This window comes from Equus quagga, chromosome 6 (assembly GCF_021613505.1).
Source record: "Equus quagga isolate Etosha38 chromosome 6, UCLA_HA_Equagga_1.0, whole genome shotgun sequence".
Classification (NCBI taxonomy): domain Eukaryota; kingdom Metazoa; phylum Chordata; class Mammalia; order Perissodactyla; family Equidae; genus Equus; species Equus quagga.
The window spans coordinates 63,366,957-63,389,291 of NC_060272.1; the positions used below are offsets into that span (position 1 = coordinate 63,366,957).

Consider the following 22,335-nt stretch of genomic DNA (forward strand, 5'->3'; position numbering starts at 1 on the left):
TCCAGCACTGATTATGTTGCAGTGTTTTTCACGTGTTTGTCTTCCTCAAGAAAATCGTCTTTGCTACCTGAGGGCTCAGGGCAGTGGCTGGCACAAACTTTTCACTCAATCAAATTTATTAAATTGAAAAAAAAAAACCCTACTCTTCATCATCATCATTGTCATCTCACATCTAACATGAAATTCGTAAGTTAATATGTTCCTAAAACACTCTCTGGGTTTTGGGCAATTGGTGATTGTTGCTCAGTGCAGAAAGGAGGAGGCCATCCTTGCGCAGTGCAGAGTGTCCTGTCTGTCAGGAGCCTGAGGTCCTAACTCTCGGCCTCTGTGAGGATTTGCAGGGTGTTTACCCCATCAGGCTTCAGTCTCCTCAACTATCAAATGAGGAGAGAACAACCTGATTTCTGAGAGCAAACAAAAAATGTAAGTGGGACTAAAGTAACAGCCGTGATTCTCCTCTGACAACCAATTTACGAGCTTTACCATTCTAAAATCAGCCCTGTATTTCGTCTGGTTTTGTAGTGCAATTACAGTTCTGTTTATCCATTTTATGTCTACCAGAGTCACAGGTGGTCATTTTAGATCACAGATCCCAGAGGGACAAAAAGCCCTACCACCCTCAGCATGTGGTTGAGCAGAGTATCTGGTGCTTCATAGATCCTGGCTTGGGTGACTTGAACAGAGTTCAGAACAACTTTAGAGCAAGCTCAGAAATGGCAAGATTAGAAGCAGATTTGCCGTGATTTTACTTATAAGTAACAAGGAGAAAAACGCTTTACTCCTGATAAATGGAAGGCACCAGCTTGTCTATAGGAATAAGAAAGGAAACTGATGACATGATTTGCTAAATCCAAATCCTTTTAGTAAAATGGGGGCTGGAAAATGGAAAAGCCTGCCTAGATGTCACCGTAATGTTTGGTTATGCTCAGACTAGGTGCTCTCTAAATACCCGTTGAATGAGTGTTGAATGATTCCAGTTACTCCCCTGGGTATGGCTTTAATGAGCTCCTAGGAGAAGCTAGCCATACCCCTTAACAGTGCCTGACAGCTGTAAGATATGCATGGTGTTAGCATCATCAGTAGATGACGGAGGAGGAGAAAGGACACCCTGAATAAATATCTAGGAATTTAGTAAGAGAAGTTTAGCAAAGAACTGCATAAAACTGCAAATAAGACTAAATACCAGTTAATGTAAACCTCGTTCAGTTAAATATACCAATTAAAAAGCAAAAACAAAAGCTGATGTCTGGTTGTTTGAGGATTGACTTTGGCCTACAGATGAGTTTTGGACAGAATGTTTTAATTAGAATCCTTTTTCTGATGGGGCCCATGCAATCCAGTTTTCCACGGCTGCTAACACTCCCTCTTCTACTGTTTCACTCATTTACGTAATGTATGAGCCTCCTGAAGGCAGGAACCCCTGGCTTACAGGGAGCAGAAACCAAAGAGAAACCTTTGGGTACCAACTGGCCTAATATTAGAATCTAGTCTTCAAAATTGGCTTAACCAAGCGTTCAGAACTGATGGACATTGTTTCCTTATCTAATTTCTCTTAAAAGCTTTGTTGACTGCTACAACTTTTGACAAACTTAATAAAGAAGGGCTCACTATGAGTAACATCCCAGAGAATCTTACAGATATCCATTTTTTCCAGTAATCAAGAACTGCTTATTGTGTGAGTCCTAGGTAGCAGCTTAGGTGATGGGCATCTGATGTCTCAGTGAATTTGCATGACTGTGGGAGTCGCAGAAAGTAAGGACTCGCTCAAGGTTATACAGTTGTCACTGTGTCTGAGGAAGAATCTTCTGATCCCAACACCATGTCCTTTCCACTGGTCCCTGAGGCAACATGATTTCTTATCATATTGGGCACTGAAAAGAAGGATAGGAATTTCGTAATTTATCAATGATCAGCCTGAAGAAAGGTCTGTTGAAAGATTATAATAAAATTAGCATAACATTTATTGAGCGCCTACTATGTGCTGGCATTGTTTTAAGTGCTGACATGTATTAAGTTAATTCATTTAATTCTCACATCAACTCTATAAGGTATTATTCCCATTTTACAAATGAAGAAAGTAAAGTACAGAGAAGTTAAATAACTTGTTTGCCCCAGGGCACAGCTAGTGAACCACTGAGTCAGGATTTGAACCCAGACAGTCTAGCTTCAAAGTTTATATATATGCACTAAACAATGTTGTAATTTCCTTTTTATTTGGTGAAGGAGGAGGGATGATGGGAGACAGCAAAGTAAGCACTAGGCCGCATTCAAAATCCAATGAAATATTTCTGGTATAAAGATAATGATGTGATCTTTATTAATATTTTGTTTAACATGTAATGTTTTATTACTATAGCATCTTGTGATACAAATGTACAATTTCTTTGGAAAGTTCTAGAACTATGAAGTATTTTTTGAAGCTAATTAGATAGAGACACCTAAGCAATTTCCTAGTTATCCTAGTTGTTTATTATTATTAGGAAAACAGGGGGAAAAACATGAGCACCTCTCAGCAGTAGAAAAGCCACATCTCTCCCTCCGTGAAGTCGCCATCTGTTTCTACTCTACTATGGCTGGGTCCAGATGTTCTTATCCTCCAAGTACAATCCCCATGGTGAATGCTTTGTGACTAGAACTACTTGTTCAAGCAAATCAAGGCAGAGCAATGCTTTATGTAGGTTGGACTTTGGCTGTTTTGAGCCATCTCTTATTAAAAGATTCTTCTGTTGCTTTTGTGCTGTGTTCTCAATCAGTAACATGGTCCCCTCATTCATTACATTAAACTTTGGTTTTTGCATGTCCGAACAAAATATTTAAATTTAAAGTATGGGATATTACAGGAAAAATTCCTTCTAAAATATGAGATGTAGCAGGAATTTGCTATGGGTTCCTTGCTCACAGTTGTAAAAATAACATTATGACAAGACTGTTCGCTTCACCTTTTTAAAAACCAATTGATTCTGGGGATTCACAAGATGATATTCATAAATAATGGTTGTTTGAAAGTTACATGAATCAAAAGAGGAAAGTCATTAATGAGTAATTTTAAATTAATTTCCACATATTTAAAACTTGATTTAAGACTAAAAGGAAGCTTGTGAAGAAGAAAAAAATTTTCCCAGATCTGTAACACCACTTTTCATTTTGAATGTTCCTTTCCAACCTATGACGTCAGTGAGTTATGACTGGATATAATGCAGGGTACATTTGGGGTGCTAGGAATAACCTATCCAAAGTTCTGTTACTTAAAGTTTTATGACCAATCCCATAAGACACAATTCAAGTAAAAGAGGGGGCTTTTTTTTTCCATTTAAAAAATATTTTTAAATATGAAATTTACTTTCAGGGAATTTGACTGTTTTCTAAAGTTTGAGAGGGTGTGGTGACTATAAAAATCAACAGCTGTTTGTTGACTTTATGTAGAAGTTATACAGGCTTGGCAAAGCAGAATGTTTGAAAGTGTTAAAGAAGCCAATTTGGTAATAAATAGCAGCAGCAGAACTGGTGAACAATTGAGTTTGGGATGGGCCATAGGCCATGTTGAGGTTGTGTTTCCAGAGCTGGCAGTGATGGGCCAATGGCAGGAGATGAGAACAGAGAACAAGAAGGAGGGACTAGATCCAGTCAGAATAAATTAGGCCCTGAAATTAATATGTGGAATTGCATATCTATGAAGAAGTAGTTATGAACGCATCTACTACTTATACTCACAGTGTTTAGGATGTTAAAGAAATAACTCGCCAATGTTTATACCAGAAATCAGGACCACTCTTTGTATTTCTATATACTAAGCTAAATGGGTGTTATTTGGACATTAAAAGGTTAAGCCCAAAGAGCCTCGTCTGCTTCGCATTTGCTGTCAGGGAACCACTGTACGTAATCCCAGGTAAGATTTGCTGAGAGCTTGCTTTGTGTAGGCACTGGTGAAGGCGCTTGACGTGTATTTAATAATATAATCTCTACACCAACTTTGTGAGCTATGTGTCTCCAGACAGGGACATTGAGACCCAGGGAGGTTAAAGAGTTTGTCCAAGATCACAATGAGAAAATGATGGGGTGAAGATCATACTGCAGACAATTTTCTCCAGAGGTCACAGTCTTAACCACTGTGTTGTAGCTGCCTCTCTGAGGCATGGCTTCTAGAGTGGTATCTAAGCAATGCTTACCCTCAAAAGGGCTCACAGCAAATTTATTCACAACATTCTCTTCTAACAGATTCACAACTGACATTAGTGTGGTGGGTAATCTATCTGGTTCATTTACTGCAATGCCATCTTTAGCCTGACTTTGTGTGGGGGTACAGTCTGACTTCCACCTGCTCAGTCTTCAGGCTTTGTCTCCTGACTCCCTGGGATGTCCCAGCCACCAGGATCAGTGCAAACATTAGCTTATCCTTTGGATTTGCTTTCTAGTCTTTTCTGGTCCTCTTACCATTTGCCTTATTTTTATCCCAAGCTAGCTTTTAAAAATGTACTTTTTGTAGTGCATATTTATGGGGTTTTTTTGTTGTAGCATTTTTAGATATTCTATACTGGGAAAAATGACTCTGAACACTTACTTCTCAATATTGCCCCTCACTTATCTGAGATACTCTTTTCTACTATTAATGTGTAACAGCTTGGACTCACTAAGACCTACCCAACTCACCCAAGAGCAAAAGGATTTCAGGTTAGTAAGGCATGGTTGGTGTTACTGCTTTGGAGAGGCATACATTGACTAGAGCAATGCTTCTCAAAATGCCTAGGAATCATCATCTTCTGAGGAACTAGTTTAAAATGCAAATCTCAATCTCTAACCTCCATGAGACTGAGATTCAGTGGGTCTAGGGTGGAACCCAGGAATCCACATTTAGAACAGTCACCTCCAAGTGCTTACAATACAAGGGGACAGCTGACCTACTTCGAAAAACGTGTAACTGGCAGAAGGTTAGGAAAAGCATATTAATGTAGAGAGAGGGCTATAGGAATTACCCCCGTGGACTTTGAGAGATACTTGCTCTTTGGGAGGCAAGAGCATGACTTTGGAACCAGACCAACTGATTCGAACTTTGTTCCATACTAATGATTGCCTATCCAATCTTGAGAAAGCATTGTAAACATATTTGTACCTCAGTTTCCTTCTGTTAGATGGAGCTAATACCTTTCACAATAAGGTTGGTTTAAGGAGTAAATGTGATAACAGAATAGAGCATCTTGTAGACTTTTTGCTAAACACAGCTTTTAAACACATACATTTGTTTCTACTTATGCTGAAGTCCCACCAAAATGGGATATAAAATGTAAAGGAATATAAAAATGCAAACACACCTAAGGACAAGGAGAATAGGAAAGGAGACAACAATAAACATGAAATGTTACCAGTTTTGGAAAAAAGAAATCGGATGGAGGCAGAGCAAATATTTAATTGGCACTCATCAGTTGACATTAATATGACCCTATTGATTGTTTTTTAGGCAATGTCCCTTCAGTGCTTATGCCCTCCTAGTGGTTGAGTATTTTTGTGGTCACCCCTGGATGGAGGAATGTAATTGACTTAGCAAGCTCAAACCTCAACCCAAGAAAGCTGAACCTAAGGGCCTGAGGAAAGGGACACCAATGAGGAGAAGCTGATTTTCTCCAGAGAACACTGGGAGAGCTCAGGATTTGGCAGCACCAAACACCACTGAGGACGTGGATGAGGAATAAGGGCGACTGGCTAAACCAGGGAGACTGGCTAAAAAAATGTGTGTTGGAGCAGACTTAGACTTAGACTTAAACTCCTTAACTGCAACTCAGAGGTTCATGAGACAATGAAATAACTCTTGTCAAATGTAGAGAAGAAATGGTCTTTAAATGAGGCATTCTGTATCAAATTAAACTATCAATCAAGACATTTTCAGACTCAAAAGGTCTCAGAAATGGTACTTCCTATGTTTCCTTTCTCAAGAAGTTACTGGATAATGTGCTTTATGAAATTGGGGCAAGTGAACCAAGAAGACACAAAGGGCAGGAAACAGCGACTCCAATATAGAAGAGAAGCAGGAGGAGTTCTCAATAGATGGAGAAGGGAAGAGTCAGGACAACTGTGCACAAGGCCTCAACTGGAGCAGGACAATGGACACTTCCGGGAAAAAGTCCCCCACATCAAGAAAAATGGAATTCATGGATTACCTGATGCATTTGGCCATGAGAAAATATAGTAGTAAGAGCGATTTTACAATGATTTTGATAGTTTGGGAATAACAAATGTATATACACAAAAAACTAAAACAAGGCAATTATTAACTCCAGGAAAAACAAAATTTGTACAAGTAAACAGATCATGATGATAGTACTCTACTCAGCTCAGAAGTAAACAAAACTGTCATATTCTCCCCCTATTGGGAGAATGGGAAAAGAAATGAAGGAGTTGAGGCAAAATTCTCATAGTCCATAATAAGAAGTCAATAAATACTGTCTAAAAGAGAAAAATCAAGAAATAGCAGCATAAGGATTTTATTTATAATCTTGGATGTAAAAATTAGCAGAAAGTCAAATGAACTGAATGCAGTTTCCTCTAGGGGATAGGAAGGGATCAGAAAAGGATGATGAGACAAGGGACTGCTGTTCTTCATCAGAAATCTTGTGGCACCGTTAGCTTTTTAAAAATTATTTATAAGTAAGATTTTAACAACAATGATTAATTTAAAATAGCAGCACTCTTTTCATATATAGATGTTCATATACAGTGCCTGTCACTGGTAAATACTCAGTAGTTGGTAGTTATTTTCATGCTGTGTGGTGAACTGTAGATGAGAACCAGGAGGACACACTCAGAGGTTTTCCAGAATTTCTATAGGAGAGGCTTAGAGGCAGCAATCAGATTAGAAGGTGAGTGTAGTGGGTTGAATTCTGGTTCCAAAAAGTTATGCCCAAGTCTTAACCTCCGGTATCTGTGAATGGGAACTTATTTGGAAATAGGGTCTTTGCAGATGTGATTAAATTAAGGATCTCAACATGAGATTGTCTTGGCTTTAGGGTACATCCTAAATCCAATGGTAAAAGTCCTTGTAATGAACAGAAAAGGAGAAGACATGGAGAGACATAGTAGGGAAGGCCATGTGAAGATGAAGGCAGAGATTGGAGCTAAGCATCTACAAGCCAAGGAACTCCAAGAATTGCCGGCAGCCACCATCTAGGAACGATGCATGGAACAAATCCTTCCTCAGAGACTCCAGAAGGAGTCAACCCTGCCAACATCTTGACTTCAGACTTCTGGCCTCCAGAGCTGTGACAGAATAAATTTCTCTTGTTTTAAGTCACTCAGCTTGTGGTAATTTATTACAACAGCCCTAGAAAACTAATTCAGTGGGGTTAGCAGATAGGCCTCGAAGCTTCATTTGTAGAGCATGTATCTTATTCTTTATTGTGTATTTATTGGGAGCTTCAACAGCGGGACCGAAGGAGATGATGGGCATGAGTAAAGTCTCCTTACACTATCCCTTGGCATGGCCACTGGCTAGATCCCAAATTGAATGAGTCTAGTAAAATAAATGTGTGTTATTATTTTTTCAAGCTTTATTGAAATGTAATTGACATATAACATTGTGTAAGTTTAGGATGTACAACACATTGATCTGATACACTTTTACATTGAGAAATGATTTTAGCTAACCCTTGCCTCATGTCACATAATTACCATTGCTTTTTTGTAGTGAGAACATTGAAGATCTTCTCTCTTAGCAACATTCGAGTATACAATACAGTATTATTAGCTGTAATCACTACACTGTAAATTTTTTTTAAAGATTGGCACCTGAGCTAATAACTGTTGCCAATCTTCTTGTTTTTTTTTTCTCCCCAACGCCCCCAGTACATAGTTGTATATTTTAGTTGTGGGTCCTTCTAGTTGTGGCATGTGGGACGCCACCTCAACATGGCCTAGTGAGCGGTGTCATGTCCATGCCCAGGATCTGAACCCTGGGCCACCGAAGCAGAGCGCGCAAACTTAACCACTCGGCCACGGGGCCGGCCCACCACACTGTAAATCTGATCCTCAGAACTTACTCATCTTACAACTAGAAGTTTGTACCCTTTGACCAACATCTCCTCTTTTCCCCACCCCTCAGCCCCTGGTAATCACCATTCTAGTGTGTTTCTTTGAGTTCAGCTTTTTTAGATTTCATATATAAGTGATATCATACAGTATTTGTCTTCCTGTGTCTGACTTATTTCACTGAAATAAAATGTGTTTTAAAGTGATTTCAGAAGCATATGTTCGTGTTACAAAATGTATTTTGGGGACAGCAACGTTTCTGCACCACTGTGTAGTAAAGGGCTTGAGTGTTTCCCTATTTCATCAAAGAGGCAGATATGAAACCAAGAGAAGAAACAGGTCTCTGTGCCCATCCTTCTCGAAAAGCTTAGTGAGATGGGCTGCAATAAGGCATCATTTGTTGATACCCCACTTCTCTGTTTTTAGGACTGGCTCCTTAATACTTGAAATTAAATAGGTAATCTCTTTTTCTATCCCATTCTTTGCTTTTTTGCTCGCCTTTTCTCCTTTGTCTCATTTCTTTTAGCTGTCCTGGCAATATCTTTTAATGATTTATAGAAAATCAGCCCACGCCAAAAAGATGATAAATTTAAGATTTCAAAAATAGTGCCTGGACACTTACTTAAAATTTTGCTGCACAGCTAAAAGGACCTACAACTAGACTACACAACTATGTACTGGGGGTGATTTGGGGAGAAGAGGAAGGAGGAGGAGGAGGAGGGGAAGGAGAAGAAGAAGGAGGAGGAGAAGAAGAAGAAGGAGGAGGAGAAGAAAGAGAGATTGGCAACAGATGTTAGCTCAGGTACCAATATTTAAAAAAATAAAAATAATTTTCCCATATTTTTTACTTAGAAATTCATTTGGTTGATGCCATGAGCTCAAATTCTACTTCCAAAATATATCTCAAATGTGCACGTGTTTCTCCATCTCTAGCCTACAAAAGGCCACACCCATCTCTCCAAAGCTTTACTAATGAAGCTTTGTCTGCTTCTTCCTTTATACTTCCATCTCCTCCATGGAGAACAATGGACCATATTACTCAGCTTCCTAAAACCATTCGTTGGATGGGTTTAGGATAAAATCTAGCATGCTTAATGCAGCCTACCAGGCCCTGCATAATCTGACCCCAGCTGTACATATCAGCTTCATCTCCTACCACTATTCCCTTCACACATTATGCTCCAGCCACATGGCCTTCACTCAGATCCTCAAACACGTCAAATGCTTTTTTCCTCAGGGGCTTTGCATGTACTGTTCTTTTTACCTGCCATGCTCTTTTCTCCAGTCTTTTCTCTCTCTGAAATTACAGTTATATTTCACTTGCTTTGTCTTTGGTTAATTCTAAAAATTAAAAGCCAATAAATAATATTTAAGAAATGATTATGTAAATATAAGTCATTATAAAAACAAGTAGTAAGATTGGACCCATTAAAAAAATTCACTCTTAGGTGTTTACTCAAGAGAAACACAGGGGCTGGCCCCATGGCCGAGTGGTTAAGCTCTTGCACTCTGCTGCAGCAGCCCAGGGTTTCGTGGGTTCAGATCCTGGGCGTGGGCATGGCACCACTCATCAAGCCATGCTGAGGTGGCATCCCACATGCCACAGCTAGAAGGACCTGCAGCTAAGATATACAACTATGTCCCAGGGGGATTTGGAGAGATAAAGCAGGAAAAAAAAAAAAAAGTTTGGCAACAATTGTTAGCTCAGGTGCCAATCTTAAAAAAAAAAGAGAAGCAAAAACATATGTCCATAAAAAGACAAATATTCATAGGGCTTTATTTATAAAAGCAACAAGCTGGAAACAATCCAAATTCCATCTACAGAAGACTGGATAAACAAATTGTGCCATATTTGTACATAGATTACTACTCAACAGCGAAAAGAAATGGACCACCAATAACACACAATAAGTTTAATCTCCAAAACATTATACTGAACAAGTGAAGCCAGACATGGAAGAGTACATATTGCATGATTCCATTTATGTAAAGTTCGAGGGTAGTAAAATGAATCTATAGCAATAGAAATTGGAACAACTGTTGTCTCTGGACGTGTATGTGGTGGTGGAAGGAAGGGAGCATTGGCTTGAAATGGCACAAGAAACTTCCAGGTGCTACCGAACCCAGGTTCGTTTTTGCCCGTCACCCAGAAAGCCAAACACTGAGCCAACAAGATTGAAGCAGAGAGAGAGTTTTAATCACAAGGCAGTGAAGTGAGGAAACAAGAGAATGAGTTTCAAATCCACTTCCCTGAAAACAGGGACTCAGGGATATACATGGGATAGGGGGCAAAGTGGTCTGAAATGTGGAGATAGATGGTTGGAGGTGAGGAGAGGTGAGATAATTGATGATCTGCGCAAGCGTAGTCAGACTTCATGGCTCTTCATAGGATGCATGTTCACAAAAAGGCGGCATTAGCATGATCTGAGGGAGGAGTTTTAGCCTCTTGACGTCAAAAAGTCGCTTATCGGATATCTGCGCTGGCCCAGTTGATGGGTTGGTGGTCTCAACAGGCCTGAAGAGGACAAGGGGTTCTAATCCCTAAAAAACAGCTCAAATACCCATTACTATGGTGACCCAGGCTCCAGGGAGACGTTATCTATAGGAACCTAGTGGGAGTCAGATAGCATGTTGCCTAAACAGCACAGTTAACAATGAGCGGGAGAACAGCTAAAGGCTATAATCAGTAATTGCAAAAAGGAAAAGGACTTTTGCTCCTAACTTCTTAACCATCAATGTCTACCTGTTTGCTGGTTTCACGGAGGTGATCGAAATGCTCTGTATCTTGCTTTGGGTAATGGTTACATAGGTAGGGTCAAAACTTAATCTGTACACTGAAGATCTGTGCATTTTATTGTGTATGAAATATGCCTCAATTAAAGAACTATATAATCTTATGTGTTTGTAATTTTGCTGCTGGAAGGAGATTTTTTCAAGAATGAAGTCCACTGAGTCATTTTCTTTTCTTTCTAGCTTCCTTCACTTCTTCTGGATCATATTAAAAGCATATGCATGTTAATAATGTGAGACATTAGCAGGCCTCCCTCTGGATCTATGGATCCCATTGTACACGCGGTGTTATGATCCCAGATATCTCATCCCCAAGCCTACATCAGATTAGAAGTAGCAGAAAAGTACACAGGAAGGCACATTGATAATAGTAAATAGCCTGACACCCTGATAGTGAAGGAGAAAGAGAAAAACTGAAAGTATGACCTAAGAATTCAAAAGAGTGTGGTCCTAGAATAATTGAAACAAAATCAGACAATGCTATACATTCCCCTAGCCACAGGGCATCACATTTTATAACAGGCTTTACCCAGAAATGTTAAATTATATGCAATATAGTCTATTTTAAATTCAAGTAAGAGTAAATACATGAACATTCCATCAAGAACAGTTTAAATAATTTTTTTTTTTTTGGTGCTCAAGGGGATAAAACTTCAGATATCTGGATTAATCCAGTTAGAGATTAAAGCCACTCCCTGGTAGAACCTAGGACTGGTGTCAAAGGAGCCACCTCTGAGTAGATGGCTACCATTAAACAATTGAGTGGAGCTCCAGGCAACTGGAAGGGGTCATGCAATCCCGACAAGTACTGACCTAACACCATTACTACCACCATGTAATTTCCTTACCGCTGTAACGATGCTGAATAATGCAGAAAGCATGTGCTTTCCTTGGGGCACATGGCTGTGAGCACTCCAGAGGGTGAGGCCCATGAAAAGGTCTTGCTAGTTTTTCTGAAAGTAAATCATTCTAAACGGGCTCCTAGAAAGTTTTCTGGGTGATTTCTACTCTACAGAGATTTGATTGCAGAAACTTTCTGGTATACTTTAAAAAAAAACCCAAAATTCAACTTCCTATAACACTTAGAAATTAAACACTTAGAAATTAAAAACACTTGGTTGTTGCATTGAAGGACAACCTTGATGAGTAGAACTTCAAAACTAGAGAAAAAATGAAACAGTCAATAAGACGAAATTTTCTGATTGTCAACAACTAAACCTTGTTAAACTTGGAAAACATAATGAAAAGGGGATCCATCCTAGTTGGGGCATTGTATCCTTGAGCCCAGATTCATGCTTGAATTAGATGCTGTGTATTTACAGGGATAAAGGACCATGGAGAATGAGAACAGGGAGGTGGATGCTGTTGGAAGGGGAGAGCATGGAATGTCCGTAGTGGTCAAGAGACATGCACATGTGGGTGTGTGGGAGGGTATCAAGGGAAATGAACTCTGCCAAGCTGATTTATTTTCTAGCTGCCAAAGCATTCCTGGGACATTCTCTCTAGATGCTGGGATTACAGAGGTGGCCAGTTTCAGCAATATGTTTACGCATTAGAAGCACAAGGATTTTTTTTCTAGCAGATGTATTTTAAATTCTAAAAAGACAATGATGACATTAAAGAAACTTGGAAACAAAACGACCCCTCATAATTCCACTGCTCTTTAACTGGTAGTATTCTATTTTTCTGTTTTCTTCTAGACTATAATTCTCTTTCTTTAGCAATACTTTTGGGAGAGTAAGTTTCCTCTTGGCATAATATGTATTAAAGCAGCTTCTGACCCTTAATAAACTGGGAACAATTCTCCAGTCATTCTGGAGAATTATATCATTCTGCCTTAAACTGGAAACTTGAACTGCAGAGACGAATTACCTGAAAATATCATTTTACAACTGTTGTCAAGATTCTCCTTTTCAACAACTGCTGATCAATGGTCCTTTGGCCAGCTGATGTAAAGGAAGGCAAATATTGTGGGTAAGAGAGCAACCCATTCTCCATAATGGGTTAGGGGTCATCCATCCTAGCTCCCTGTTTAATAAGGAAAAGGATAACCAGAAAGTTCACAGAACTAAAAGGTGCTAGAGCTGAGATTTGAACCAAATTCTTAAAAAATAAAACTTTTAATTCAAGGTAATTTTAGATTTATAGAAATGTTTTAAAACAGCACATAGAGTTCAGGTAGACCCTTCATCCAGCTTCCCCTAATGTTAACAATTACACAACCACAGTTCAATTATCAAAACCAGAAAATTAACAGTGGTACAATACTATTACTTAAACTACAGACCCTATTTGAATTTCATCAGTTTTCCCTCAATGTCAAAAAGACACTAGACTACACTGTCATTCTAGGATCGAGTCCACAAACTCACATTGCACTTAGTTGTTAGGTCTCCTTAGCTTCTTCTAATCTGGGAGAGTTCCTCAGTCTTTGTCTTTCATGACCTTGACACTTTTGAACAGTACTTCTCAGGTATTTCGTAGAATGCCCCTCAACTGGGATTTGTCTAACGTTTTCCCAGATTAGATTGAAGTTATGTATTTTTGGCACAAATACCACAGAGGTGAAGTGTCTTTCTCAGTGCATTTTATCAGGAAATACACATGTTGATATGTCTTATTACTGGTGAAGCGAACCTTGATCTCTTGGCTGAGATCATGTCCGCCAGGTTTCTCCACTGTCATTTTACTATTTTTCCTTTGTAATTGATAAATATCTTGCAGGAGATACATGGGGACTCTGCTAATATCTGTTTTCCCTCAAACGTTCACCCATGGATTTCAGTATCACTGGATCTTGCCTGCAACAATTAATATTGTGATACTTACGTGGTGGAAATTTTGTAATGTATTTATATCAATATGTATAGACTCATGGATATTTATTTTCTGTTATGGATTATAACCGAAGGCTATCATTATTTATTTTTTTGCTGAAATTGTTTCAACTTTGGCCATTGGGAACTCTTATAAGTTGGCTCTTGTATTCTTTTGTCATGCCTCATCATTGTGAGGTTGTTATCGTTTTGAGTATTTCCTTATTTTCTGACACAAGATTTTCCAGGCTCGATTAGATTTCTCTTACTCCAGCCCTAGAATCAATCACTATAAATCAAGACTTTTTTTTTTTAGTGAGGAAGATTGGCCCTGGGCTACGACCTGTTGTCCATCTTGCTCTTTTTGCTTGAGGAACAGTGGCCCTGAGCTAACATCTGTGCTCATCTTCCTCTATTTTGTATGTGGGTTGCCACCACAGCATGGCTTGATGAATGGTGTAGGTCCACACCCAGGATCCTAACCCGCGAACTTGGGCTGTCAAAACGGAGCAAACTTAACCACTATGCCACCGGGCCGGCCCAAGACATTTTGACATAAACCTCTTATGCTCCTTCCACCAGCTTGTGTTACATTTGAAACTATTTTGACTTGAACTCTTTGTAAATTTTCTCAGAAATATACTATAAAGGTCAATGGAGTTTGTACTTGTCAAGTTCGTTCTAATCGTCCGATGTTGCCTTGTGGTTACTCCCAAAGCTCTTCTGTCCACTCTATTCGATTGCTGGGATGAGGTAGCAAGAAGATGAGAAGATACAGAAGTGGATTTGAGTGTAGCTAAGGGTACAGATGTAGACAGAAATGATGTGGATATACATGGAGACATGAATGGGAGGCTGGGAGAATCCCTGGATGCGACTCAAATATACACATGTAAATTCATTCTGCTTCCCCACTATGCAAATCAAAAAAACACAAAAGTTTCAAACGCAAGTCAGAATTTTTAAAGTTTCATTTCTTTCTGGTGCTTGCTCCACTCTACCTGTTCGGAAGGTGCTCTCTGTGACTTCAGATTCTCTTCGCTCTCTCTTACTCTCTCAAGTTGCCTCCGGGGCTGTCTGGGCTGATTTGTGGGGTCATGGCAAGTCTTCTTCTTGCTGAGTCTCACACACTCACTGAGGACATATTAATATACTCTCTGTGTTAGGGACAGATAAACTTCAACATATGGGTGTTAAATGAAAACATAGCTAAATTCACAGTGGAAATTAAAAGGAAGACCAAAAACAGAAACTTTAAAATTCTAGATCTCTAATCTTTTGCATAAAACAATAGAACTTAAAAATCAGCTTAGAAAACTATTGCAAATAGATGAGTATGTATCATGATTTAGATACTTGCAGTAAGACCCATATTCCATTCCAGGATTTAAGAACACTTAAGAGTAAAAACCGCAGTTTCTTAGAGTTCGTTGTGAGTGTAAGGTTGTTTTTCTGCTGTATGAATAGTCATTCCACATCTTTTTATTTGTAGTTTTCTACAAATGCCACTATACTTTTTTCTATATGCTTTTCCCTGTATGTGCATGTGTGTGGCGTGTGTGTGAGAGAGAGAGAAGACGAGAGAAGGAAAGAGAGGGAGAGGGAAAAGGAAAGGGAGAGAAAGGGATGACATACTAGTTTCTTACTTTTACAGGAAATTTAATACATGTCAGCACAAATCTAACTGAGACTGACTCATTTGGCAGGAAGAACAAGTTCACACGCCAGAGCAAACAGAGAATGGGGTGAGATCTCAAGAAGAGGGAAAGGGTGGGGAGGCAGTCTACAATTTAAGATATGAGTAGCGGTGCTTTATTAAAATTGTTTTCAGTTTCTCATTGTCATGTTGAATTTTTATCCTGACCTCCACAGCACTTACCTTAAACTATCTAGGAAATTTCTTCCTACTCTCTGATCCCTGCAATCATTTAGTCATTTAGTTAACCTATTCTGCCTCCTCCATATCTTGTACGTTTATCTCCTCCTTTCTATCCCAGAGGTACTCACTCGGTTCAGGTCTTTACCAAGTTTTGTCTGGACTATTGCTATAGTTTTCTTCCCATCCTTGAATTGTTCATCCCTTAAAACTCATCCCAGGCATCTTTTCCTACTCAATAAGAGCTAGTCATTTCTTTCTTGATGCCATCACTGAACCTCATGTGAATCCGTTCGATAGTTCTTCCCCAAATGTATTCTAATTGATCATTTATGTACTTATCTCCCCTACTTGACTGAGGCTGTGAGCTCCTTGAGGGCTGGGATTGTGTTCCTATTTCCATATCCCCAGTGCCTGGCCATGTTGGGCACACTAGGTGTGAAAAATGCTTAGTCACTGAATGAAAAAATGAACAAATGAGTGAGTGAATAAAAGAAGGAGTCCACCCAGTTCACTAATGAATTATTATTCACTAATAAAGTACTCATTGTCAATCTCCAGCAAATGTTTCTCCCTGGAGCGAACAATTCACTACATGGAAGATCACATCCTTTAAGATGACATCTTACAAGCAATAGTTTCTCCTCTACAAATAATTATTTTCTCAAGTTGTTATTTTTCCTTTTTGAAGGCATCTGTAATTATTATGCCTCATATCTCCATCTAGTGAAGCAAACTGGTAATACAGCCATTGAGATATCTACATGTGAATATAAGAAACACAGATGTGAAAAAAATCATTTATAGAAAATTATCTTTTCTTCTCCAGGTTCAGAAACCTTCCATTGTGTCTACTTTGTACTTTCCAGAGTTCAGCAAGTTTTCTCTTGCCAAAGTAACCTATTTTTAAATATCCAGACAGTTTCATACCACTGAAAGAAAATGTGGATATATGAAAAACAATTATAATTAGGTTGTCTTTCATCACTTTTAAATCAAAGAGCTATTGATATTTATTAACACAATGTTATCTAGATATTTTATAGAGTAACATTTTTGTAAACTATGCAAATAATACCAGCAATTTGATTTGTGTCTATTGAGAAGATTTTAGTCATCAAAATTTGCTTCAAAGTAAATATTATTTCATCATAATACTCATTTTTATAAAGCTTAAAAATAAAGATAACAAGATATATTGTTTAGGTAAGTCTCTATCTATCTTTCTGTAGACTATAAAGAAAAGCAAGACATTTGTGAACATAACCTTCAGATGATGGTCACCTTTATGGAGAGGCTACGGGGAATGGAGCAGAGAGCAACCTCCAGTAGCTTCTAGAAGATTAGAAATGTTTCAATCTGTGTGAAGTCATGGGTTCATGGATGTTTATTTTATTGTTAGATGTGCATATTCTTTGACCCAGTAATCCTACTTTTAAGAATATCTCCTACAGAAACAAAGTACCAGTATATAAGGATATGCATAAAAAAAAGAGAAGAAAGAAAAAAATAAAATAAAGAAATGAATACAGTTGCTACATAACCTTCATGTATACTCTACTTTCGTATTTTTGTCCAAGTGTGATATGTATTGGTTTTTCATAAAGGCAAAATTTGATAAGTACTATGAGTATTACCATATAATATGCTTCAACAAAATTATCTATGCTTTAAAACTATTTTGTTAACTTTAAACAATATTGTAACTTAAATATATTGTTTGGTATAAATAGATACATATGCATAAATATAGTAAGGTATATTATGCTGATGAACATTGAATATTACAGAGTAGAGAAAGTCTGGTAGCATAAAAAGAGGTAAATGAATTACAATGCTTTCATATGGGGACTTAAGAAACTTAAAGTTTAAAATCATCCTTGCTGTATATTACAGGTACACAATGTTCTATAGCATTTTCTCCCACCTATCACTTTAGTGTGAATTGGTACTTGTTCACTCAACAATATTTTATACAAAAAACGAATGCCCCAAACTCAATGTGAATCCTGCCATTCATTATTGTTGTTATGAATTCAATATTTGCAGCTAGAAAGATAATTACATGACTTATCAAATTATAAAAGAAAATCAATTGTATTTCTATAGCTAGCAAGAAACTATTGAGAAATGAAATAAAAATTACCATTTGCAATAGCATAAAATACATAAACCTGTTTATAAAAAATACAAGCATATAAATGGAGAGGCACGTCATGTTGATGGATTGGAATACTCAAGTTTGTTGATTTCCTCAGATTGATCTATAGATTGAACACAACCCCAATAAAAACCTCAGTGGTACTTTTTGTAGACAATGACAAGCTGGTTCTAAAATTAATATGGAAATGCCAAGCACCAAAAGTAGACAAACCAGTCTCAAAAAAGAAGAAAAGAGCTAGAGCTTATACTATTTGATTTAAGACTTACTGGAGAACTAGAGTAATCAAGACAGCGTGCTATTGGCATAGTAATAGACAAAGAAGCCAAAGGAACAGAATAGAATCCAGAAAGAGACCCACATATATATAGTCAATCATTTTGACAATTGTGCTAAAACAATTCAATGGGGAAAAAGGTCTTTTCAACAAATGGTATTATCGAACTGGATAAACATATGCAAATTAAAAAAAAGAGAGACTGAAAGCCTACCTTACACTATACACAAAAATAAATTTGAGATGGATCATATTTCTAAACCAGTGTTTCTCAATCCTTTTTTCATTATTACCTCCTCCTCTTAGGAGCCTTTTTAGATGGATTTTCCCCCCAATCACCTCTCCTCCACAGTGGCCAAAATGAAAAAGAATAGACTTTGATAGTCCTGGTAGGATATTAACAGTCCTTCTTGTCACAAACAATGTTTGCAACTATTTTTTCTGATTGCTAAATGGTCAAAATGGGTGTGAAGATGGCAAAACTAGCCCTGCAATAAATTATGTAACTTCCATTACCTAAATTCCCTTCATTATCTGTGCCTACACAACATGGTTGGATGATATCACACTGAATTAATAGATTTAACACTTATTATCAGCACAACAGCCTGCCCTCTAAAATAAGCTTGTACATAATCAATTACTGAGCTAGTTGATATGTATAAGAGTGACCAAACCTATCAAAACCTGAAATCACTTCTTGTTTTTAAAAAGGTATCTTATAGCTGTGTTAGTCAATAAATAAGACTGGAAGTGGTCAATATAATTGAGATCTGGCAGATGATTTTAAATACAGTTGCACTCTCCTTGGAAATGGCCTGTAGAGATTTGGTGTTTCTTCCTGCTCCAAATCATAGACTCATGCCATGGAAAGGGACTTCAATGTGATGTTCCACCAAATGGAGAAGTTTCTTCTGGACCTCTCTGAGTTATTGTTAGCTGGCTCCTGCTTCACCCCTTCTAGTGAGAGTTGAATGTATGACCATTCCCTTGTTGGACAGTTCTAAATGATGGAAGGTTCTTCCTTTCCAAAATTTTCATAAAAATGCTAATCCTTCTTCCATGAGACGAGTCTCTCCGATTCCAAAGCCCATATTGTTTTATAGTATCACACGGCCTCCAAATGAATGCCTCCCATATGCCAAGAAGTTTGCAAGATAATTGTCAGGAATCCAAAAATTTATGAGATCCAGAACCTCCTCTCAAGGTGTTTATAATTTACTCATAGAAGAGATAATACATGCACATAATTATTTCTAATTCAAGTGCCAAAGAGAACCTTTAAGTACTATGAAACTTTGTTCAAATGAGGTAAAAAGAACGATACCCAAATAGAAGGAGATTTCATGAAGGAGAAACCTGGTGGGTGGTGATGATATAGAGGTAAAGCAGGGAGAGCATTCAAGGCAGAAGAGAGAGCATGTACAGAGCGAGGATGAAAAACACTGGGCGTGTTTAGAAACAAGACATTAGAATGCGTAGAGTGCAGCATAACATAAATATAAGGTAGCAGTGAGAGTGAAATTTAGGGGTGTATTGTTCAGACGGGCTGGGGGCAAATTAGAGAGCACCAGAAGCCAGAGACAGCAAGCACGGATTTGATTCTCCTCACCAGTGTTCTCCGAAGTGGGCATAACCCCGGAAGGGATGTAAGGGAATGCATTGGGGTTTGAGGAGATAGTCAAACTTCACTTACTTTTCATTTTTAATCTTAAAAATGAAAGGAATTATGCATTACTAACATTTACTCTATTGATTGACTGGGGTTTCCTCACTGTCCGTGTTTCGAGGCCCCAGGCTGCATTCTAGCACAGTATGGGAGGCATCCTGAGAAAAGGGTGGGTGCTCCATAATGCCAAGAGATTAGGAGGGACCCTTCACTTTTTGCTGGTTTTCAGTGAGCTGCTCGCTGGAACATGCTACCTTTCAGTGAGTTTTCGAATTTGGGCGTCTAGTTAGGTGGATTTGTAGATTATGTCATCTAATTTTAAGTAAACTCATCCTCACAAAGTGGCATATAGTTTAAAAAGATTCCCTCAGAACCCACCGATTGAAGATAATACTAATAATACAATCACAAGTAAATACAGAGTGGCAGAGCTGAGAGTCCTTCTACTCTAAGTACGAGATGTTATCGGCCACATTATGAAACAAACAAGGGGACAATCTGATGCGATCTGACAAAAAACACTATTCTAAAAAGTGACATTTGAAATATGGATACAGATTCAATTTTATTTATAACGAACTTTCTCATAAATGGTTTAATATGTATTATGCCTTTGTGAAATCTTGAGAGGTTTTTTTTTTTGCCATGATATCCCTTAAACTAGGTATTGAAACAAACTGAGCTTGAAACAAGAACAGCAACTTCAGTTGCTATATCACAAAGTATTAACCAAAATTTTCAAAAATAATGAAGCATATATATATACTATAAATATGAATGCGTATAAAATCCATGAATATAAAACAATTAAGCATATATAATACCTATAAATTATATGCTATGTAAGTAAACACGTATGATAGAATATTAAAGACAAAAATTTAGAGTTAAAAAGTTATCTGAAACATTAATGAATAAAATTATTCAACATGTGTTTATTTTCTCTTGACCTCAACCTTTTACATTTTTATGTGTGTTTAAGAATGTATCTAACATATTAGTACAGTTATAACTTAAATATATATTTAGAAATACGTGTGGGTCTGTACACTGCACGTTCTCAAAATGTTTAACCTGAGAGGGGGTGAGTTTTTACAAATCTGAGGACTACCACTTTACATTTTGCAATGGGAATTCATTAAAGATTTTGATCCAGGAAGCGATACAGCAATACATCAAGATGTATCAAGAACTGTATTTAAGAAAAAGAAAGGTACCAATGTGCTATAAAACAGACCATGATAAACTATAAAAGACAAAGAAGAGAGATGGTTAATAAATTGTTGAGCTAATTAAGGGCTGGAGCAAGAGAGAGAGTGATGGAAACAGGAAGGAGAAGCCAGACGTAGTGGATATAGTGGAGACAGGACATACAGGATTTCAGTAAATGATTCATTACAGGGGGAAGTGAGAGGAGTAATGGAGACAGACCAGAGGTAACTACGAGCTTCTCCTCTGGATAGCTGAGTGAAGAGTGAGGACGTTAATAAGAACAGAAACGCTATGTTTTCAGTTTGGTTTAGAATAGGATATAGTTTCTTAAATTTGGGTCATAGCTTATTTAAACAAATTAGTCTGTCCCTTTATTCACATTAAATTTTAATTTGCTCAACAAGTACTTATTCAACTCCTACATTTCAGAAACTGTGTACCAAGTATTCAAGTACTAAGTACCAAGTATTCAAAGAGGAATGAGATGGTCTAACCTCAGGGAGCTCACAGATTAGTGAGAATAATAAAAATGTATTGATAATGTTATATAATGTGAGAAGTGCAATTGCAATGAGAGAACCACCTGTAGGGTGATTCAAAAGCACATGGAAGGGACACCTTGCCTGACTGGAAACTTTTATGGAAGATGAGGTCCCTGAGCAGTCTAAAAGAACCAGTACATGCTAGTCAAGGGAAGAAGAAGGGAATGTGTTCAGGCAGAGTGGGTAGGATGGCTAAGGCAAAGCACAGTGCATGTAGGAAGCTCAAGCAGAAGAAGAGTTCCACAGAAATCAGATTCTCTGTGACAGGTGGACTGCGTAATTCTGCTCAGAGGCCATGGGCTCACATATTCTGAAAAAAAAAAAAAATCAATAACAATGCAAAGCAGAAGGCTGTCAGGCCTATGGCGACAGGGGGAGGCCAAATAGAAAGAAGGGGAAATATATAGCTATGCGCTAAAGCTGCAGCATAGATGTTAAACAATGAAAATATTAAGTGTAGCTATTTAAATTGGAGACATTACTATCCAGTGATTAAATGTGGTATGCATTAAATAAGAGAGGCCAGCTGGCAACCCTGCAGATTGGAACCGCCAGCACAGACAAGTAAACACCATTAGAAGCTTGCTCCCGGAGAATAAATTCATCCATTTAAAGGAAAGAGGACACAGCCAGAGCTCCAGAAGCTACATGAATGTTTATACCATAATATTAAACTATGTCTTTAAGTATATGCATGTACATATATGCGCCAGATGAAACTTGAAGCTGACAGGGGATAGGAAATGTGTGACAATATATGTGCTTTATCTGAGAATGTGGAACTGTTGCATGAGACTTGGGCAAGAATGAAGGATTACTGTACAGTTCCGCCGATGGTGGTATAAAATAGCTCAGATAAATGTAGCAACTATGTGCTACTTTACAGATTATATAATACATCTCCCATGCATCTTATTTCACCCAATCCTCATTACTCAATAACCCAGGTGGTGCTATAGCAATTGCAGATGAGAAGATT

General features: G+C 38.0%; 1 long non-coding RNA gene across 1 annotated transcript; it reads right to left on the minus strand.

The window, feature by feature from the left end:
- Positions 1-10,188: 10,188 nt before the first annotated feature.
- On the minus strand, positions 10,189-14,995 carry LOC124240610 (uncharacterized). The gene is made up of 2 exons (XR_006888956.1): positions 14,621-14,995; positions 10,189-10,528 (listed from the first exon to the last, which is right to left on the minus strand). It is a non-coding gene; the product is annotated as an uncharacterized LOC124240610 (long non-coding RNA).
- Between the last annotated feature and the right edge of the window lie 7,340 nt (positions 14,996-22,335).